Source organism: Podarcis pityusensis (assembly GCF_964106645.2).
Source record: "Podarcis pityusensis genome assembly, chromosome: 6".
Taxonomy (NCBI): domain Eukaryota; kingdom Metazoa; phylum Chordata; class Lepidosauria; order Squamata; family Lacertidae; genus Podarcis; species Podarcis pityusensis.
In genome coordinates this window covers 63,432,919-63,450,324 of record NC_138030.1, presented here as the reverse complement: position 1 = coordinate 63,450,324, position 17,406 = coordinate 63,432,919, and the positions used below count along the sequence as shown (strand labels likewise).

General features: G+C 42.2%; 1 protein-coding gene and 1 long non-coding RNA gene across 24 annotated transcripts in view; one reads left to right on the top strand and one right to left on the bottom strand.

Annotated features, from left to right (window-relative positions):
- Window positions 1-3,508, top strand: part of LOC308478850 — a 69,020-nt gene extending 65,512 nt beyond the window's left edge. For all 5 annotated transcript variants that reach the window (XR_013987330.1, XR_013987331.1, XR_013987332.1 and 2 more), the window contains 2 exons: window positions 2,297-2,348; window positions 3,339-3,508. This is a non-coding gene — a long non-coding RNA (uncharacterized lncRNA). The remainder of the gene's footprint in view (window positions 1-2,296; window positions 2,349-3,338) is intronic.
- LRRC7 (leucine rich repeat containing 7) overlaps window positions 1-16,987 on the bottom strand; it is a gene marked incomplete at its 3' end in the record, with an annotated part of 196,840 nt that extends 179,853 nt beyond the window's left edge. For 5 of the 19 annotated variants that reach the window (XM_081008909.1, XM_081008912.1, XM_081008911.1 and 2 more), the window contains exon 1: window positions 15,733-16,712. Of the gene's footprint in view, window positions 1-15,732 lie in introns of all 19 variants that reach the window. The other 14 variants (XM_081008915.1, XM_081008902.1, XM_081008914.1 and 11 more) reach the window with 8 other exon arrangements.
- Between the last annotated feature and the right edge of the window lie 419 nt (window positions 16,988-17,406).

The window sequence follows — 17,406 nt, the reverse complement described above, 5'->3', positions numbered from 1 at the left end:
TAAGTCTGAATTTTAATATACTGCAGGAGTTTTACAGTTTTAAAATAATATATATTAGGACCCCCTTTGTTGGTTAATAAATGCAGCACTGTCTGTCTATTTACGAGAACTCCGAGGCTCTCCTCCTTCCCATATGCCAAACCATGTATATACGATGTGCATCAGAAGTATTTATGAAATTCATAAAGAAAATGGAAATAATAAAGTGAAAGGGGAAGAAAGTTTAATAAGTAAATTACTATGCAACAGTTTCCAAAGAAGTTGACACAAGCTCCAGGAATTTGCCAGCAGCATCAACATAAAACAGTAAGAAGTCCAAAGGATAAGGACATAAGCTAGCAGGTAGCTTATACCAATTTCTCTAGGGCAATCATATGGCCTATTCTCTAAAACAGCACATTTCTTTGTACTTTGTACTTAAGAAGTACGGTACACCCTTTTCTCCACTTGACAGAAGCTTACATCTTCCTATGCAGTCCAATCTACAAGTTCCAAACAAGCACAAATGCCTCTCCAGTAATTAAACTCCTGGATGCATAAACAAACTCTGATGAGCACTAAATTATTAATAATTGATAATATAGACCTACTTTACTTGCTTCATCAGCTGTGACAGACGACCGCTTCACTCGGAACAAATGTCACTTGTATTTACATGTACTATGACCCTAGTCACAACAGGTATCGTCTTCCTAATACACTATCTTATAAAAGAAATATTCCATCAGATTCTACCTAAACTTAGCTGCGAGCTGTCCTACCTGGCAAGTGTTTAGTAATCCAATCAATTCCAAGATTTTTAAGAACAGTAGTTGATTAAGATTTTTCATAAACAGTAACAATAACTAAAACAAAACAAAACAAAGGATAAAATTTATAGCTGGGAAGAAAAAAATCACAACTGTTTTGAAAAAACAGATATATTGCCTCCTTTAAGGAAAAAGAGAGGAATCTAATTAATAAAATCATGTCCCTGTTCTTAGTGTCTTGGCCTGTAGTAAATTACTGTGAGGCAAGGAAATCGGTCTCCTATTTTCAGTAAGTAGGGACATAAGGAATTTTTAAAAAGGGACATGAAAGCTGACTAAGCAAAGAGGGGGGTGTCTGTTTGTGCTTACAAATTATGTTAATAGAGATGTAAGGATATTAAAAAACACAATTTTTTAAAAAGACTACTTTAAATTAGTTTATTAGTATGTTAGCAGGAATACTCTAAAAGCTCAGACATCTTAAAATATCATGGAAAACGCTAAATATGAAAGTCTCTTTGACACTAAATTTAAGCCTAATAAAAATAGCACTTCCAATTGATACATGCTATCAGTTTGCTTATTACAGTATGCCCAAGATTTTACAACATTTTTAACTAGTTTATATTTATACTTCTATGCAATATAGTAACTCATGAAATCTGAATAGTTTATTCTAAAACAGAGAATATTTACAAATTCTGGGTTGTATCCATTCCTGCTATTCCATTCAGTCAACAGACTTCTGCTTGCACAACAGAACTTCGCCCTCCTCTCCCCTGCAACCCCCACACATTAAAAAAACTGCTCCAGAGGATCCCCCAACCCTCTGGAGCAGATTTAGGGGAGTACAAGGAGAGAGGGGAGGGAGGAAGGACTCCTACTGCATAAGCTGTGCAATGGACACAATCCCAGAAGAACTAGTTTACCTACTGCTATTCAGGGTGGCGCTGTGGGTTAAACCACAGAGCCTAGGACTTGCCGATCAGAAGGTCAGCGGTTCGAATCCCAGCAACAGGGTGAGTGCCCGTTGCTGAGTCCCTGCTCCTGCCAACCTAGCAATTCAAAAGCACGAAGTGCAAGTAGATAAATAGGAACCGCTCCGGCGGGAAGGTAAACGGTGTTTCCGTGTGCTGCTCTGGTTTGCCAGAAGCAGCTTAGTCATGCTGGCCACATGACCCGGAACCTGTACGCTGGCTCCCTCGGCCAATAAAGCGAGATGAGCGCCGCAACCCCAGAGTCGTCCGCGACTGGACCTAATGGTCAGGGGTCCCTTTACCTTTACCTATTCTACCTAATAAATGTTGCCCTTTGGCATATCAGATACTTCTGATATATATATTTTGTCTCTCTCTCTGCACTATTATTGTCTCTACTGATGTTTTCATACCAAGAAGTAACATAGCACTAGCAGTTAAGCCCCAGAAGTTTAGGTGAGGGGATTTATTGATTATAGGATTAAAGCCCCAAGTTTCAAAGAGAGAAAAACTATCAACAAAAGTTCTTTTTCTTAACACGACTATTATGTTGCTTCTTTTTCTCAATAGGACTATTATGTTGCTTCTTTTAAGTCCATCTGAGAAAAAACTGAACATTAAAGTAAGTAGGAACTGCTGCTAGATGTGGCCTAGTTTTATGAATGGTCTTACCCTTGGGAAAATGCTGATCCATACTGCTATAGTGAGGCTGGTTTTGCCACACTGCTTCTTGCATCTGGGGTAGAGACATACAATTTAGGAGTATGTGTGTGCATTCTGACACATGGGGCACCATCAACAAAAGGCAGGAGCTGGCCTGTATATAGCAGCGTAAGTCTCTGCACTTTCCACTTCCACTTCCACAGGGGCACCCAGCTAGTCCTGCTATTTGATACCAGTATGGGAGTAGCTGATAGCTTTATTGGCTGAAGGGGGGGGGGATGTGTTGTGTTTTTTCACATACTTCATACTGGGAAATTGGTTTTGGCTGATTCAAACGATCAGTTTGACCGATGATTCAACAGATTTGCATTTGGTTGTTTGGCTAATACTACTAATAGAATGTTTCGGTCATGTAGACTGGAGTCTGGGCAAAATGTCTGATCCTTGGCAAAAGTCATGTTAAGGATTTGGAGGCACCTGAGGGTAAAATTTACGGATGCTTTGCTTTCCCATGGCTTCAAATCATACTCTGTCTACATTCATGTTTGCTTGCTTGTTGAAGATCATTTAATTAATAAATGTCCTTTATATTCAATAGATATATCATGTCTTCACTCTGGTGGGAAGGCAAAGTCTCTCTGTTAGGAATGAGGCAACACCGGCCTCAGTTGCAGATTCCATGGCCTACTGTAGTCATATTCTAGATACCTATGTGAGCGAGTTACAGAGAAAAGGGATGGAAAGATACATCAGCACAGCAGACTACTTTGGGGGCTATCCCCAAGTTCTCATTATCATCATGATGCAATCCTAACAGTATTGGACCTGCATCAAAAATATGTGTAGGTGGAGATAATAGGTTGGATTCAGACTAAGTTACCAGCACTTAGGTCCCAATGAACTCACCATGAAAATTTAATAATGACTTAATTCACATTGATTTCAACAGGACTTAAGCACAACGAACAGTATGGACCAACCCAGGCTCAGTGCAGTTGTAATATCCCAAATAAATGCCGCAATATTTTTGATTCTGTACAACACAGCATCAGTACATTATTGCTACAAATCCAGCTCCATTTTTCACATTATCAGTTTTATAATTTGCCTCTAAAATTTGGACCTCATCCCTTTTCTTTCTTACCCTTAAGCTTTTTTTGTTTTTTGCAACTAACTGTCAAAATTTTAGCTAACCACGGAATTTAAATTATGAGATTACGAAGTATGTTAGCCCATTTACTTCAGTCTCTGCTGCACAGTGTAACATTACAGAACAACTTTATAGATCTTAAATCTTTGCACAGACAGTGGATCACCTTGTGAAGAAATAAAACCTTTAAACTGTCGTCGAGTGCTTGCACGGTTAAAAGCCACACAATTCAAATGTCAAAAAGATCTAACCCTGAAACATTATATACAGAGCAGATTTAACAGTTTGCACAAACTCATTGCCATAAAACTCCCAAAACAATCAGATTCTGCCGCAGTTTATTTCCTATCTAAGAGTATGCTCACATTAGTGAGGATCTTTTTTTAAGCATAGAGGCAATTTCCCCACACTGTGTTTCAAGCTGCATGTGCACCGAGATGTTCACGTTAGAGAGAGGGTGGGGATGTCTTCCCCCAGCACACACAACCTTTTTGGTTTCCCTGCCCCTGCAATCCCACTAGAACTCCTATTTATTACACTGTCATCTGTGCTTGCATGCTTATCTATGCCTGCAAGACAGCTGTTTGGATAAGTTCACATTGCTGCTTACTCAGCATCCTGCTTTCCCATCGGTCTGAAGCTGGTTGGGGGGGGGGGGGATGCACCAAACAGCAGTATTTGTCAAGAAACCACAGGATCAATATGAATTGTCATTAACATCATGTGAATGCAGCTTCAAAAATTAGAAGTGGGAGTGAACTGGATGTGGAGTAAGTAACAAGTAGTAAAATGAATATATTCTGTTTCCTAAATAGCTATCCAAACCTTGCTAGTGCTGCAGATCAGAAGTTCATTATCTAAAAGTGCAGACTCTGAGGAAGCATGCAAAATTACTATTTTTGGAAGCAAGGCTTTCATATCTACTGAATTCAAAATTTATAATTGCCACTGTGTACTTGATAGTCATGTTTATTGGGGGGTGAATCTACCATATAAGGACTGTCAAAAATAATCCCATTTAAAACTCTAGTGTGGGATCAAATTAGTTGATATGGAAATTTGTCCTGTTCTCTAACACCCACAAGTCCCAGAACATTAGTCTGAAGTGCTGGCATGAATAAGAACCATTTGTCAAATATGAAAATTCACAAGGTTGTCAAGAGTTTTTATACTGAACAATTCAGAGGTGTCTTTTTAAAAGTTTTGCATTGCAGTGGAGAGCAGTACTTTAATATGAAAATGCACGTATCATCAGATGGCTTCTAGTTGCTTCTAGCTTCTAGAAAAATCCAATGTAATAGCCTAAACTGAAATACTAAGAGTTGCATGTCATTTTATACTGACCCACTAAACATACAAAAGAATTTAAATTCCAAAACATGAAACAATTAGTGAAGGAGAAACATGGAAAAATATATGAACATAATTTAGGCTGATTATCTTAGGCAATTTTGTTCCTGCATGTTAACTCTGTCTAGGATACTTTAACTGACTCTGAATCTGGACTTTATGGACCACTCTACACAAAACATAATCAAGATGACCCTTTATAGAAGTAGAAAAGAAAGAAAGAGAAAAGGAAAGAAAAAAGAAACCTCTTTTAGTACGTATTTAATTACAACATTAGAAGTTACTTGCCACCACCTCAACAATTTTAAATAAATTTGACATCCATGTATGCCTAGTTATTGATTATAAAATATATCAACTGTGCATTCTAAGACCGTTTATGGGGAATTTTCTGTGCAGAGAAGTCCCATCTCTTTACATCACTTTACTTGTTGTACTTGGTTAAAGCTTTGAGGAAACCAGGAAAGCTTACATTTTGATTCTTTCTTATTATGGTGTTGGAATTCTATCTATCAGGCTAAGCTATATGTGATGTTAAGTGGCATGTGTCTTTCCTCTGTTGTTTTCTTTTCTTACAAAGCGCAACAGTGGAGGCTGCAACTGCAATGAAAGTTCAGCCTGTGGTGTAGTGAAGGGAGCTTTTTCACCCTTTTCACAAACAGATTGGTTCTTTGCATATATATATATATATATATATATATAACCTTTTATGTATTTAAGACGTTTGCCACATTTTTGGAGCTGATAATAATTGTTAAGAAAGCTTCAATTTGAATTAGCCTGATCCTCCATTCCCCTTCCCCTTTCCTTTTTTATGAAGAAACCCTTCCGAGACCCCATATTTAAACTCTTCCCTGGTCTCCTTGCTGGCCTTTGTAGGACCAACTTGGCCAGTTAGCCCTGGTGATCATTTGATGTTTACTGACTAGGTCCCTCTCCAAATGACCCTGAATTTTTTAATTTTATTGACATTGATACTGCATTTATGTTGTATTTTATGCTGTTTTTAAGTCACATTTTAATCACTTTTTTTTATATTTGCTGTTAGCCACCCTGAGCGGGATATAAATAAAATTTTATTAAATTATTATTATTAAAGGTCCTGTTTACATTTTTAGATGAAGAGGGCAAAATAAATTGAGAGAAATCAGCCTTGAATGCTGCCTTTTATAGAAACAATGAATTCACAAAGAATGGACACACAAAACAGAAAACTGTGATGGTAAACATGCAATATCCTATGACAAACTGTGACAGATTGGAACATTAGAACTATAGGCACATCTCTGTCTTCTAGTGGACATTTCCAGATATTGCCTTTCAGCAAGCTGCTTACGGACCAATAAAGAGCATTTTGTCAACAGAAAGGCATCCATTTACTTCACAGAGCTTTGAATTAAGCTATTAATCAGTCTATGTTTCCCATCTGTAAAGTGCCTTCCTGTAAGATTTTGCAATCAGCAGTGAGGCACAGGTTACAGCACCCTGTCTCCTTACTGACAGAATATGGAATTCTTAGCGCCCTGTCAAATGGTCATATTTCTTAAAAGGCTCAAACTGAGAGTTATAGCACTGGCATCCTTTCACTTGTTTCTTTTAAACTGCAAATCCTAACTACAGCAGACATGGTTAGGATTGAGCTGTAAATCAGTATTTCAGACTACAGTGTTGCAGAATATAACAGGCAGCTTGCTAGTTCTTTATTCTACTCATTATTTACTTACTTCTTCATAGTGGTTTCAGGGGAAATCGGCAAAAATTCATGGAAGGAGAATGAATAAAGGACAATCACCACGACACTGTATTTCACAAGCATGTAATAGCACATACTTAAATCCATCCACAGAACATCACCACCAAAAAATCCAGTCAAAGTGAGAAATGTAGAATGGAATGGTAGTGAATATCAAAATTTTTGCTGATTTCAAAATCTAAGTTATTACTGTGCACCAGTTTTAATGTTCTGGAAAACAAAAGAACTCCAGAGAGTTAGGAGTCTATCAATGATTTTCATAACTTCCATGAAGCTTGGAAGCTTGGCTGCCAAAGTACAGTACCAGTGAACATTATGTAGAGGATTCTGCACACTCAGGTCACATGGGATACTAGGCAAGTCTGCTGTGCTTCACCGTTTTCCTCTGTAAACTAAGAGTACACATTGTAAGGCACAACAGATAGTGGTGGGGAATCTCACTTTAGGGGAAGTTTAACAGCCATTTTACTCTTGCCACTGAGATACTGCCTAATAATCTTATAATAAACCACAACTCATACTTTTAGAGCCACTATACTATATGAGCTAAGAAACCATGTACAAAATCTAAAGCACCATTCACACAAGAGTCCAAACGCATTTTAAATAACATATTATGTATGTTGCCTCCTTTAGGATTTTTCTGCCCTCCATATACCCGTCACAAGAATTATATAATCTTTGTTGCAATTTAAATAATTTCTTTCAGGGCCATTCCTGAATATTTACAACAAGCAACTGTTTCCTCTATATGCCTGGGTGTCATCTAAGTATTTTTTTGATAGCTTTTTCTTTTCTTTTCTCAAGGTTAACAGTACTTATTACTTTCAGACTTTCTTTCAGTACTTATTTCTTGCAGGACATGATTTCTACACTATTTACCATGTGCACAACTTTCCTATGAAAGATTCATGGGATGCTTCAGCAATCCTGTTTCTGAATTGAGTCTTTCCTTACCACAGGTGTGTGGAGAGTGGATTTTCTTTACAAAATCAGATCCAAAATTCTTTAGTGCTCCAACATACAAATGGAACTACTGCATTTGCAAGAAGTCCCCATTTCAGCCAATAAAACTGACTCATTAATGCAAATAACCATATATGTGGATCTGTGCTTCTATTGAAATGACTGATTGGTAACTGCTGCATGTTAATTAACTGCATTAGAACATAATGCTAAATCAAGGTTTACCACCGTGTTGGGGAACTTTTTTCTATGTAGGACATTGACCAACAGGAGAAGTTAGTTAGGAGCAGTTGCCAGCTGTGATGTCATTTACTTTTACAGAACCAAGTTTCCATGGAAAGCTGCTGTTTAGAAAGCAATGAGATTGCTACATATCCACTGTTACAAATTAATGCATATATATACTTTGCCTCATGATGCTGTGAAAGACTGCTGACTGAAGATCTGAGAATCTACATGGTTTATTGCTTTTCAATTAAAAAGATAACATACAGAGTTAAACAGATTTAGAAAAACTGTAATAAAGAAGAACATATTGTGTTATATCTAGAAACAAAAAAAATGAAGGCAAATTCTAGATTTAAAAGGAACCCCCTTAACAGTTCCTTTGAAAGATGAGCCATAAAGCCCGGCTTTCCATGCCTAAATTACACCTGCTTTGCTCCTCCCCACTCACACTGGAAGTGTTACATGATCCCAACAAGGGATCCTCTCCCCGCAAACAGACCTCTGTAGCAAAGAATCCATACCATACATTATATTCATTAAACAAAACAAAAAACCAAAAAAACTTCAGACAGGTTATACACATCCTGCACTATTGCTAATGTTCACTGAGCACACACACAAAATCAAGAGGCTTGAGGGAACCCAAAGGCTTGCACAAATATAATAAATCTTTAGCAGGGGTGAGGGAATCCTAATGAGAAAAAAACTGAGTGGGCATAGAATGCTGATTGATTGTTGGGGATGGGGACAGAAAACTAAGTAGGAGGAGGAACTGAATGAAATATTGTGAAGTAGGACATGACTGAATGAACAGGAAAACTCCACATATATTACTGAAGGTCACCTTGTTACTGACTAATCAACAACTCCCAATCTGTCAGTATTACAACCTTTCTTTAGCTGGTGTTAGATGCCACTAAATGAAGGTTTCAAAGTAATGATCATTTAACTTTATACCACCAAAATACTACTAGTTCAATCAGAGATGAAACCAAGTACTACCTAGAATCTAGATCAACTGCCCTCAATCATGATGTCACTTGAGAGGGAACAAATGTCAGCTTGGCTTTCTGGCTAGCCATTATTTGTGATCATCAGGTTGAGAGATGGAGTATTCACTTACTTACACTGCACTTCTGAGAAGGTAAAATATAGAACAACTGTCTGCTGTTGTTTTGTAGGAGACCTTTACTGATTCTTACCACCTCGAAATCACATCACAAATGCAAGTATTGCAGAATGAATGTGTGTTGTGAAACTTCTGTGCACCAAAGAGCCATGACGCTTGTGGATTGATAGAGATCAGACTCTGACCAATCTCTCCATAAACTAGCATTCTCTTATTGGAAAATAACATGAAAAATCAATTTACTGTCAAAATCCGCATTCTTCTTTAATCACTGAGTTAGATAAGATCTAATCTGAAATAACTGAAAATGTGTTAATTTTATCTCTTGTCTGTATAGGGAAATGTGCTTTGGTCACTATAAACCGGCAGGCATGGCTCCCTTATTCAATGCCTTATTTTCTGTGAATGTGGAAATTTGCTGCATGGCTATTGCTTTTGCCAGCCTTCTCCTCTCTGGAATGGGTAACATGTTAGGAATCATTAGGAAAGGGACTGAAAATAAAACTGTCAATATCATAATGGTGCTATACAAATCTACGGTGAGATTGTACTTTGGATTATGTGTACAGTTCTGGTCGCCTCACCTAAAAAGATGTTATAGAGCTGGAAAAACTTTCAAAAAGGACAACTGAAATGATCAAGGGACTGCAGCAACTGTTCTATGAGGAAAGATATGACTTGGGAGGAGGGAGATTAGTTTAGACAAAAGACAAGTAAGGGGTGAGTACATGGTAGAGGTATACAAGATTATTCATGGAGTTGAGAAAATGGATAAGTTTTTAGCTTCCCCCACAATACTAAAACTTGGAACCATCCAATGAAGCTGAATATTGGAAGAGAAGCTTCAGGTCAGACAAAAGAAAGTACCTGTACTTCCCCACACAGTGCATAATTAAAGTATGGAACTCCAGCAAGATGAAAAGATGGCCAGACTTGGATGGCTTTAAAAGAAGAAAAAGAAGAAGAGTTTGGATTTGATATCCCGCCTTTCACTCCCCTTCAGGAGTCTCAAAGCGGCTAACATTCTCCTTTCCCTTCCTCCCCCACAACAAACACTCTGTGAGGTGAGTGGGGCTGAGAGACTTCAGAGAAGTGTGACTAGCCCAAGGTCACCCAGCAGCTGCATGTGGAGGAGCAGAGATGCGAACCTGGTTCCCCAGATTACGAGACTACCGCTCTTAACCACTACACCACACTGGCTCTCAAACAAAACAGGATTAGTCAAAATCATGGAAGATAAAACTATCAGTGGCTACTAGCCACAATGGCTATGTTCTACCTTGACTGTCAGAAGCATTAAGTCTCTGAATACCAGTTGCTGAGAAACGTGCATGAGGAAGAGCACTGTTGCACTCAGGTCCTCCTTGCAGACTTCCCACAGACATTTGGTGAAAACAGGATGAGGGATTAGATGGGTCTTTTATCCAATCCGGCAGGGCTCTTATGTCCTTTCCAATTTATACAGATCTACCACATACTTACTTTAAAGCAAGCACTCTAGTTTTGGGGGAAGAGAACTACAGTTTTAAAAAGCATGACTCTCCTCAATGTGCTTTCATCAAACTTTTTAAAAATAGAAGTGTGAAGTCATCTTAATATAAAAGCTGCATTAAAATTCAGGAAAAATAGGTCAGCTTTCCCCCCCAAAGCAGGTATAATTCCATTCAGAGCAAGCATTCTGTACAGTTAGGTTTGCTCACTGTAGTATATATTGTAGTGTTGTCATTTCTTTAAGAAGGTGCCGCTTTTGTGCTAAAAAAAAATCCACTGCAATATTTGATGAACAGAGAGAGAGGAGAGGGTGTTGTCATGGTAAGCCTGAATCTCTTGTTGAATCCTGGAATACAGTAAATTGATGCATAGAACCAACACCCATCTAACTTGCCAGCACAAGTTACTATGCTTTTTTCTACACTTAACACTAACAAAAAATTGTTAAATATAACTGTGATTCAAAGTGCATCCTTCCTTGCATTTCAACTGCCCACAACACTTTACCCTAGTAGAAATAAGAATAGAATTTTCTGTTGAGCTCTGTTTAGGTGAAAATGTCAGAGGCCAAGTACAAAGCATGAAAATGTTACCATGGTGACATTATAAATACCCAAGATAAGTTTATTCTTATCTCCCTTCATATCAGAAAGTTATGTTTTAACATGACTTTATAATATAAGTGGTCCAGAGTTATCAATGTGGCTCATTCTTCCAAAAGAGAAAAATCTGATTCAACTCACACCAATAGTAAAAGGAAACAAATCTTCTAAATCTCAAGGGGCTCATGTTACACTTTGTTAGCTAGTGACCACTAGGAGAGCAAGCATAAGAGGCATACCATTCATTCCTGTTGAATCAACCTAGCATTTGATCAGTGATTTCAACACATCTACACTGGAATCAGACCCAAAGAGTTGATTCCAGCTTGAATTTCATGTGTTTTCCTGTCATATCAAGCACTGAGAGGTGTCCATTTAAGGCAGGGACTAACTTCCACCTTCATGCCTAATTAGAAAGACTAAAGAAGAAAGAAATGTATTTCCACAGAGAATGAAAGAAGGGGGTTAGGAGAAAAGACATACAGGGCCCTATCCCTTTCAAAACTAAAACTTGTCCCGAGGGAGAGGAACAAGAAAGAAGTTGGGATATAGATATAGATATATATGATGACACAGCAAGCTTTAACATAGATTTTAAAATATGTATAAAGTGAGTATTTTATAACAAAGTTAAGAAAATCTAAACTTTGTTTTCTTGCAATAACTACAATTCCCGTATCTTTATCATGTGTTGGTGTTTTCATGCAGATTGCCTTCAAGCAAGATGCAACACCAGCCTGATTAACCACAATATTTAGGAACCCAACTGCAGTTCAATGGTATGGGTATATAATGGACAGTCAACATGGTACCCTCCAAATGTTATTGGACCACAGCTCCCGTCACCCTGACCATAATCCATGCTGAATGGGGTTGACAGGAGTTGGAGTAACAACTGAAGGGCACCACACTGGATATCTCTGGTCTATAAGCTAGCTATACAGATGACACATTACTACAAAACATGGTTGTGCTATCTTCAAGTCAAGGGAATCAGTTGAGGAATCATTTATTTGACCGCTAAACGTTACACAGAAACTGTTCCTGTTTGTCTGGTCAAACAAATGGTGAAGATGTTGGTAGCATAGGGGGGAACAACAAATTTCCCAGAAGACTTGCAAAATTCAAGGCCTCAATATTTTTTTTTAAAGTGTTGCAAATATTTAAATATTTTCATATTATCTTTCAAGGCGATAATAAATTTGAATGGAAGAACACTGGGCTCTATTCAATGTTCTGTTTGCTAGCGCAAGCACTCTTGGGTTTTAATGTTTTACAACAAAGAAATAAACTCCAACAACTGTGCTAGCGGAAACTCATTGTATAACAGGTGTGCAATCTATTGTGCAATGAAGTTACCAGCAACCTGCTTATGAATTATCCTGTACAATAAAACATTTCACCAGTGAAACAACTATGTTGTTAAATAGCTTCAACTTGTAGAAACACAGGATACAACCCAATATTTCTTTCTTATCCAACATGGGTATGACTAAATTTCAAGAATTATTAAAATGAGTAGCTGCTGGAATTTGGAACTTAAGTTACACAGCCTTAGTAAGCCTTAATTAAAAACAAATACATGCTAATTACCAACATTTTCCCTAATTGAGGTACCATCTTCCATACTCTTTGTAGTGCACATTCATTCATTTTTTAATTTAGAAAAAATATTTCATGAGTTAAAAACTATATTGAGAATCATTTCTTCTATTTTCAAAATTCAAGACTGAATGTGGTTTATGTAGCAAAAATGGCGCCAACCATGCACAAGAGGGAGGGGGGAGGTCTGAGAGAATGTCAAGATTTATAAAGTCTTTATTTAAAAAATCCTAAGAGGTGGTAAAGCAAGCCCAAAGCAACCTAATGAGAACTGAGCATGCCCAGTGTGCAGAATTCAACTAAACTTTACATAATGGCAGGCACACTGTGGGCGTTTAATGAATAGGCATGGCTAAGAAGGAACAGCAAAGTAAAGTTGGGTTACAGACATCTCTTTCACATAGATACCAAAAAAGGAAAGCCATTCTGAGTCACAACCATGGGGAAGAAGAGGGTGGAGGAAGCTAACTCTTGGTGGGTTGAAATAGATGAGTATTTTAAATGTCTCTAGTCACACCGAACAAAGAATATGAATATTTTTAATAACAGGACCACCACAGTATTGACATAAAATAACGCCAGTTGAGTTTCCCTATTTTTAAAACTAAAAGAGAACTATGATGCCCACACATAATTGCAAAGCAATTTCCACTGAGGACAGTCTGAACTGTGTTAAAATCAATGCAATTCTAGCTATCGACCCTTCCATTTTGTAGCCACACCACACTCTTTTGGTGGCTCAAATGAGAAAGCCCCAATTGTGCTATTATCTGTAGACAATGAAAAAAGAGATTAGTGTTCTGGTGTGTGTGCGTTTGTGTTTCAATTGCCCCTGAAATTATGAGATCTAACAGTCTAATCCTCTTATCTGTTTATGTATCTAAAAATCTTCACAATATGTTGTGAAGCCATAAGGTTAGCCTGTCCTCTCCAGCACTCACACAAGCCTAAATCTTGCAGAAACGTAATATGCTGCAAGGGCCCAGCACCACAGGATGGCTCACACTGACCATGAACTAGCTTGGTGCTAGGGCTCTTGTTCACTGCACTGCCAGAGGACACTGTGGGGAAGCAAGTGAAAGCAGTGGTGGTTGCCTCTGCCCACCCACCTTCTCTTTCCATGGACAGCACGGCACTAAAAACTGGAACTAGCAGGGCTGCCTAAAGAGTGTACAAACCAAAAAAGACTGCTACCTCCATTCACTTGTTCATCTTCTCTCTCTCAGGGAGGACTGGGCCCTGAGGCACTGTCAACAGAGAAAGGTCTCTCCCAGCTAACTTGCCCTCTCTTGGGTCAGTGCAACTGTGTCCAATACCCACCACCACTGCAACCAGAGGGAGAGTGTAGGTGTGCAACTGGACAGAAGCAACTGCTCATGAAAGGAGCAATAATTTCTGCCCCTGTCCTTCTGCTCGCTCACCTGTGCAGCAAGTAGTGATTGGATGTAGGGAACCAGTACTCATTTCTGCACTGTCCAGAGTGGAGAGCAACCAAGAAGAGGCAGTAGCAACTTTCACTGATTCACTTGTTCTGCGAAGTCCTGCTGTGTCCAACCATTCCCCATCATATCACTCCAATTGTTGCACCCAAAGAGAAAGAGAGTGAGTAGGCAGAGCCTCCCAGAGTTTGAGACAGGCCAGCTAAGCAACCAGAAGTAATGGTAACAACCCCTTGCGGCCATCACTTGCCTAGTCCTTCCTGCCATGCTCTTAAGATTGAGGGGAACATAAGTGATTCCACAATCCTACAAGGAACAGCTTGTCCTCTTTTCCTTGCCTGTGGTCTCCTTTTACTTGCTTGCCCTCCATCTGCAGGCAGCATGGCAGAGAATATTGGGCCCAGCACAGCTTCCCAGAATGAATGAACAGAAGCTGTCACTACTACCTTTACTTGGTAACCCTCTAGAATGCTGCCTGATCTCCACTGCTATGCTTGTGCCACCCAGAGGGAAAGTGCAGGTGAGTGGATGTGAATATGAGATGGCTGGTTCAATGCATGAGCAATTCACTCTTCTCCACTTGCATACCTCTCCTCTCCCTCTGGAAGCTATAGTGGCAGACATTAGGTAGCAACATGGGTCCCTTTCCACAGAGAGAAACTATGCCCTACCAGTCACATCTTCCTACTTGTTCACACCCTCTCCTGGCAAGATGGGGAATATTGTACTTACAGCGTGGTGAGAGAAACACACACACACACACACACACACACACACACCACAAAAGGGCCCTCCATAGCTTGCAACCATGCTGCAAATTTTCCATGCTGCAAATTTTCCTGTGCATAAATGCCAAGTGGGAGCTTCTGCTGCTCTAACCAGCAAACAGCTTCAGCCACCTTGATCCTGTCCCCCATACCACCCCGCCCCCTTCAAATCTACACGTCTTTTAAGCGGAGGTGGGGGATGAAGGGGAATCACAAAGCTAGGTAGGAGGAGAATATAGCTTCTTTGCAGCTCTGCTTTCTCCCCTTAGCAACCACTGCATTTCAACCGATTACCACCAGCAGCAGCACCCTCGGGCGCTTCCATCACTCCATGGCTCACCCACCGCCCCCGAACCGCCATCCGCCCCCAAACGGAGGCAACACCCAGCAGCAATTTTGGGGGGGAGGGGGTGGCGGGTGGGGGAACGGGGAAGAGCATGAAGCCACAAAGAGCTACTTCCTCCAGCGTGAATCCCGGCTTGCCCGTGCAGGGAGCCGGAGCGTGCAGCGCTTGCACTGCTAACACGCCCCTACAGCAGGCAACCGTAGGAGCAGCAGCCCCTTCCCCAAGAAAAAGGACGCAGCCCCCTGCTCCAAACATGCACATTGCAGGGAGGGGAATCTGCCCATGAGCCTTTCCGCTGCCTGCAAATGATAACGCTGGCGACAGCGATTCCCATAAAGAAATCGGGAGGTTATGGGGTTTAAAGAAAAAAGTGAGAAGATAGGTTAAGGTAGAAGAATGGCGATTCCCCTCCCTTTTTTTTTTAAATTGCTCCCCCCCCCCTTTACTAGACCACGATGCGGATACCCTTCAGGTGAGCATCTTGCATCTCCCACCCCACCCAGGTCTGGAGAACAGGTACCTTGTCAGCTGAAGTCTCTCCGCTTGCCAGTCCCCCAAGGCAACCACCCAAAAGGCAAGCTCTTCATCCAGTCAATCCTTTAGGACCGAGGCGGCGTGCGAAGAAAGGGGGAAAGGGGGGGGGGTCCTGCCGGCGCCGCCACTACAGCCGCGGAGGCAGCGATGCAAATAAATCGGTGGGGATGGGGGGGGGGGCGCCTCGAACCAGCCCCTTTCCCCGGCGCATCTGCCGAAGCGGCGCGCAGGAGCGAGACTCCACAAGGGCACGCGCGCAGGAGGGCTGCCTCACATTGCCGCGGCTGGCCACGAGGAGCTCTCCGACTGCCCCTCTGCCGAAGAGAAAAGGGTCGGAGGGCAAAAACACACAAAAAGATAACCCGAGTGTGTGTGACTGTCAAGGCCGCCGCCTCCTCCTCAGCTTCAGGCGACGGCTTCGCTCCTTCCCTCCATTCACAGGTGTAATAATGGTTGCAGAGGAGAGAGGAGGAGGAGGAGGAGGAGGGAAAGAAAGGGAAGCGGGAGGAGGGCTGGCGCTGCCCACATGTGGCCGAACCTCCTTCGCTGCCGGCGAAAAGCTCCCGAGGAGGAGGAGGAGGAGGAAGAAGAGGGCGCCCCTCGCGTCCGACGGCGCCAACGGAGCGAAGCAAGAGGAACCGCCTGGCGCCCTCCCTCGGGGAAAGGAGCGACCCCTGGCCGAGAGGGCGGCAGCCTGGCGCTGCGCTGAGGTGTCTGCCCGCTCAAAACCCAACACCCCGAGCGAAGGGGAAGCGGGGAGGGGGGCGGTCGGCAGGAGAAGGAGCCTCCGGCTTCAGCTTCGCCTCAGAGGCAAGAAGCCGGCGCTCGCCCTCCCGAGCAGTAGAGGGAGGGGGAGGAGAGGCAACGGCCGCCCCCACAAGGCGCGCGCGTCAGCGCTCCTCGCTAACCGCCGCTCCCCCCCTCCCCAATCCCAGCCCCCTCTTCTCGCGCGCGCGCACGCGCTCCCCGCCCCGCCGAAAGAAGAAGTGGAGTGGGCGTGGTGGTGGAGGAGGAGGAGGAGGCCCGTGTACAAACGCCCCGCCCACCTGGCCCACGCTCTGCACGTGGCCGCCGTGGTCCCGCAGCCAAGGACACGCCCCTTCGGAAGGCTGCTTCACCTTTGCTCGTCTTCTCGCAGCGGCAGAAGCCACGCGCGGAGCCTGGACGTGGGAGTAGCGCGCGCCTTCCCGCTAGTCCCACCCCAGTGGTCAAGGAGCGTGGTTTCTAGAGCGCCTCGACGGTCAGTTAGTAGCTGCTGGAGACCCGCAGCCTCACGCGGGAGGTCTCTCTGGCGCAAGCCACTGAGCAGCACTAGCAGCTGCTGGAGATGAAGAGCCGGCCTCACCATCGGCACATTGAGGAAGCTGCTTCAGGCGGCAGATCCTGCTTCCCCACCCAGCGCTTCCACAGGAGAAGCGAGGAGAAGAGGCAGGGTGGGGTTCTAGTAGGCTCTCCTGCTGCTGCTTTTCCTCACTTCTCAGGTGGTGATGGGGAGGTACGTGCAGCAGCGCCAGTGTGCAATGGGCACCCCCTGCCCCTCAGTACCAGAGGAGAGAAGCGGCACCAGCTTCCAGTGGCAGGTCCACCATCACCAGCGAAGAAGTAGTGGCTTCTGGGTTCTCATTGCTTCTCTGGAAGGGGCAGGAGGCGTCCAGAGAAA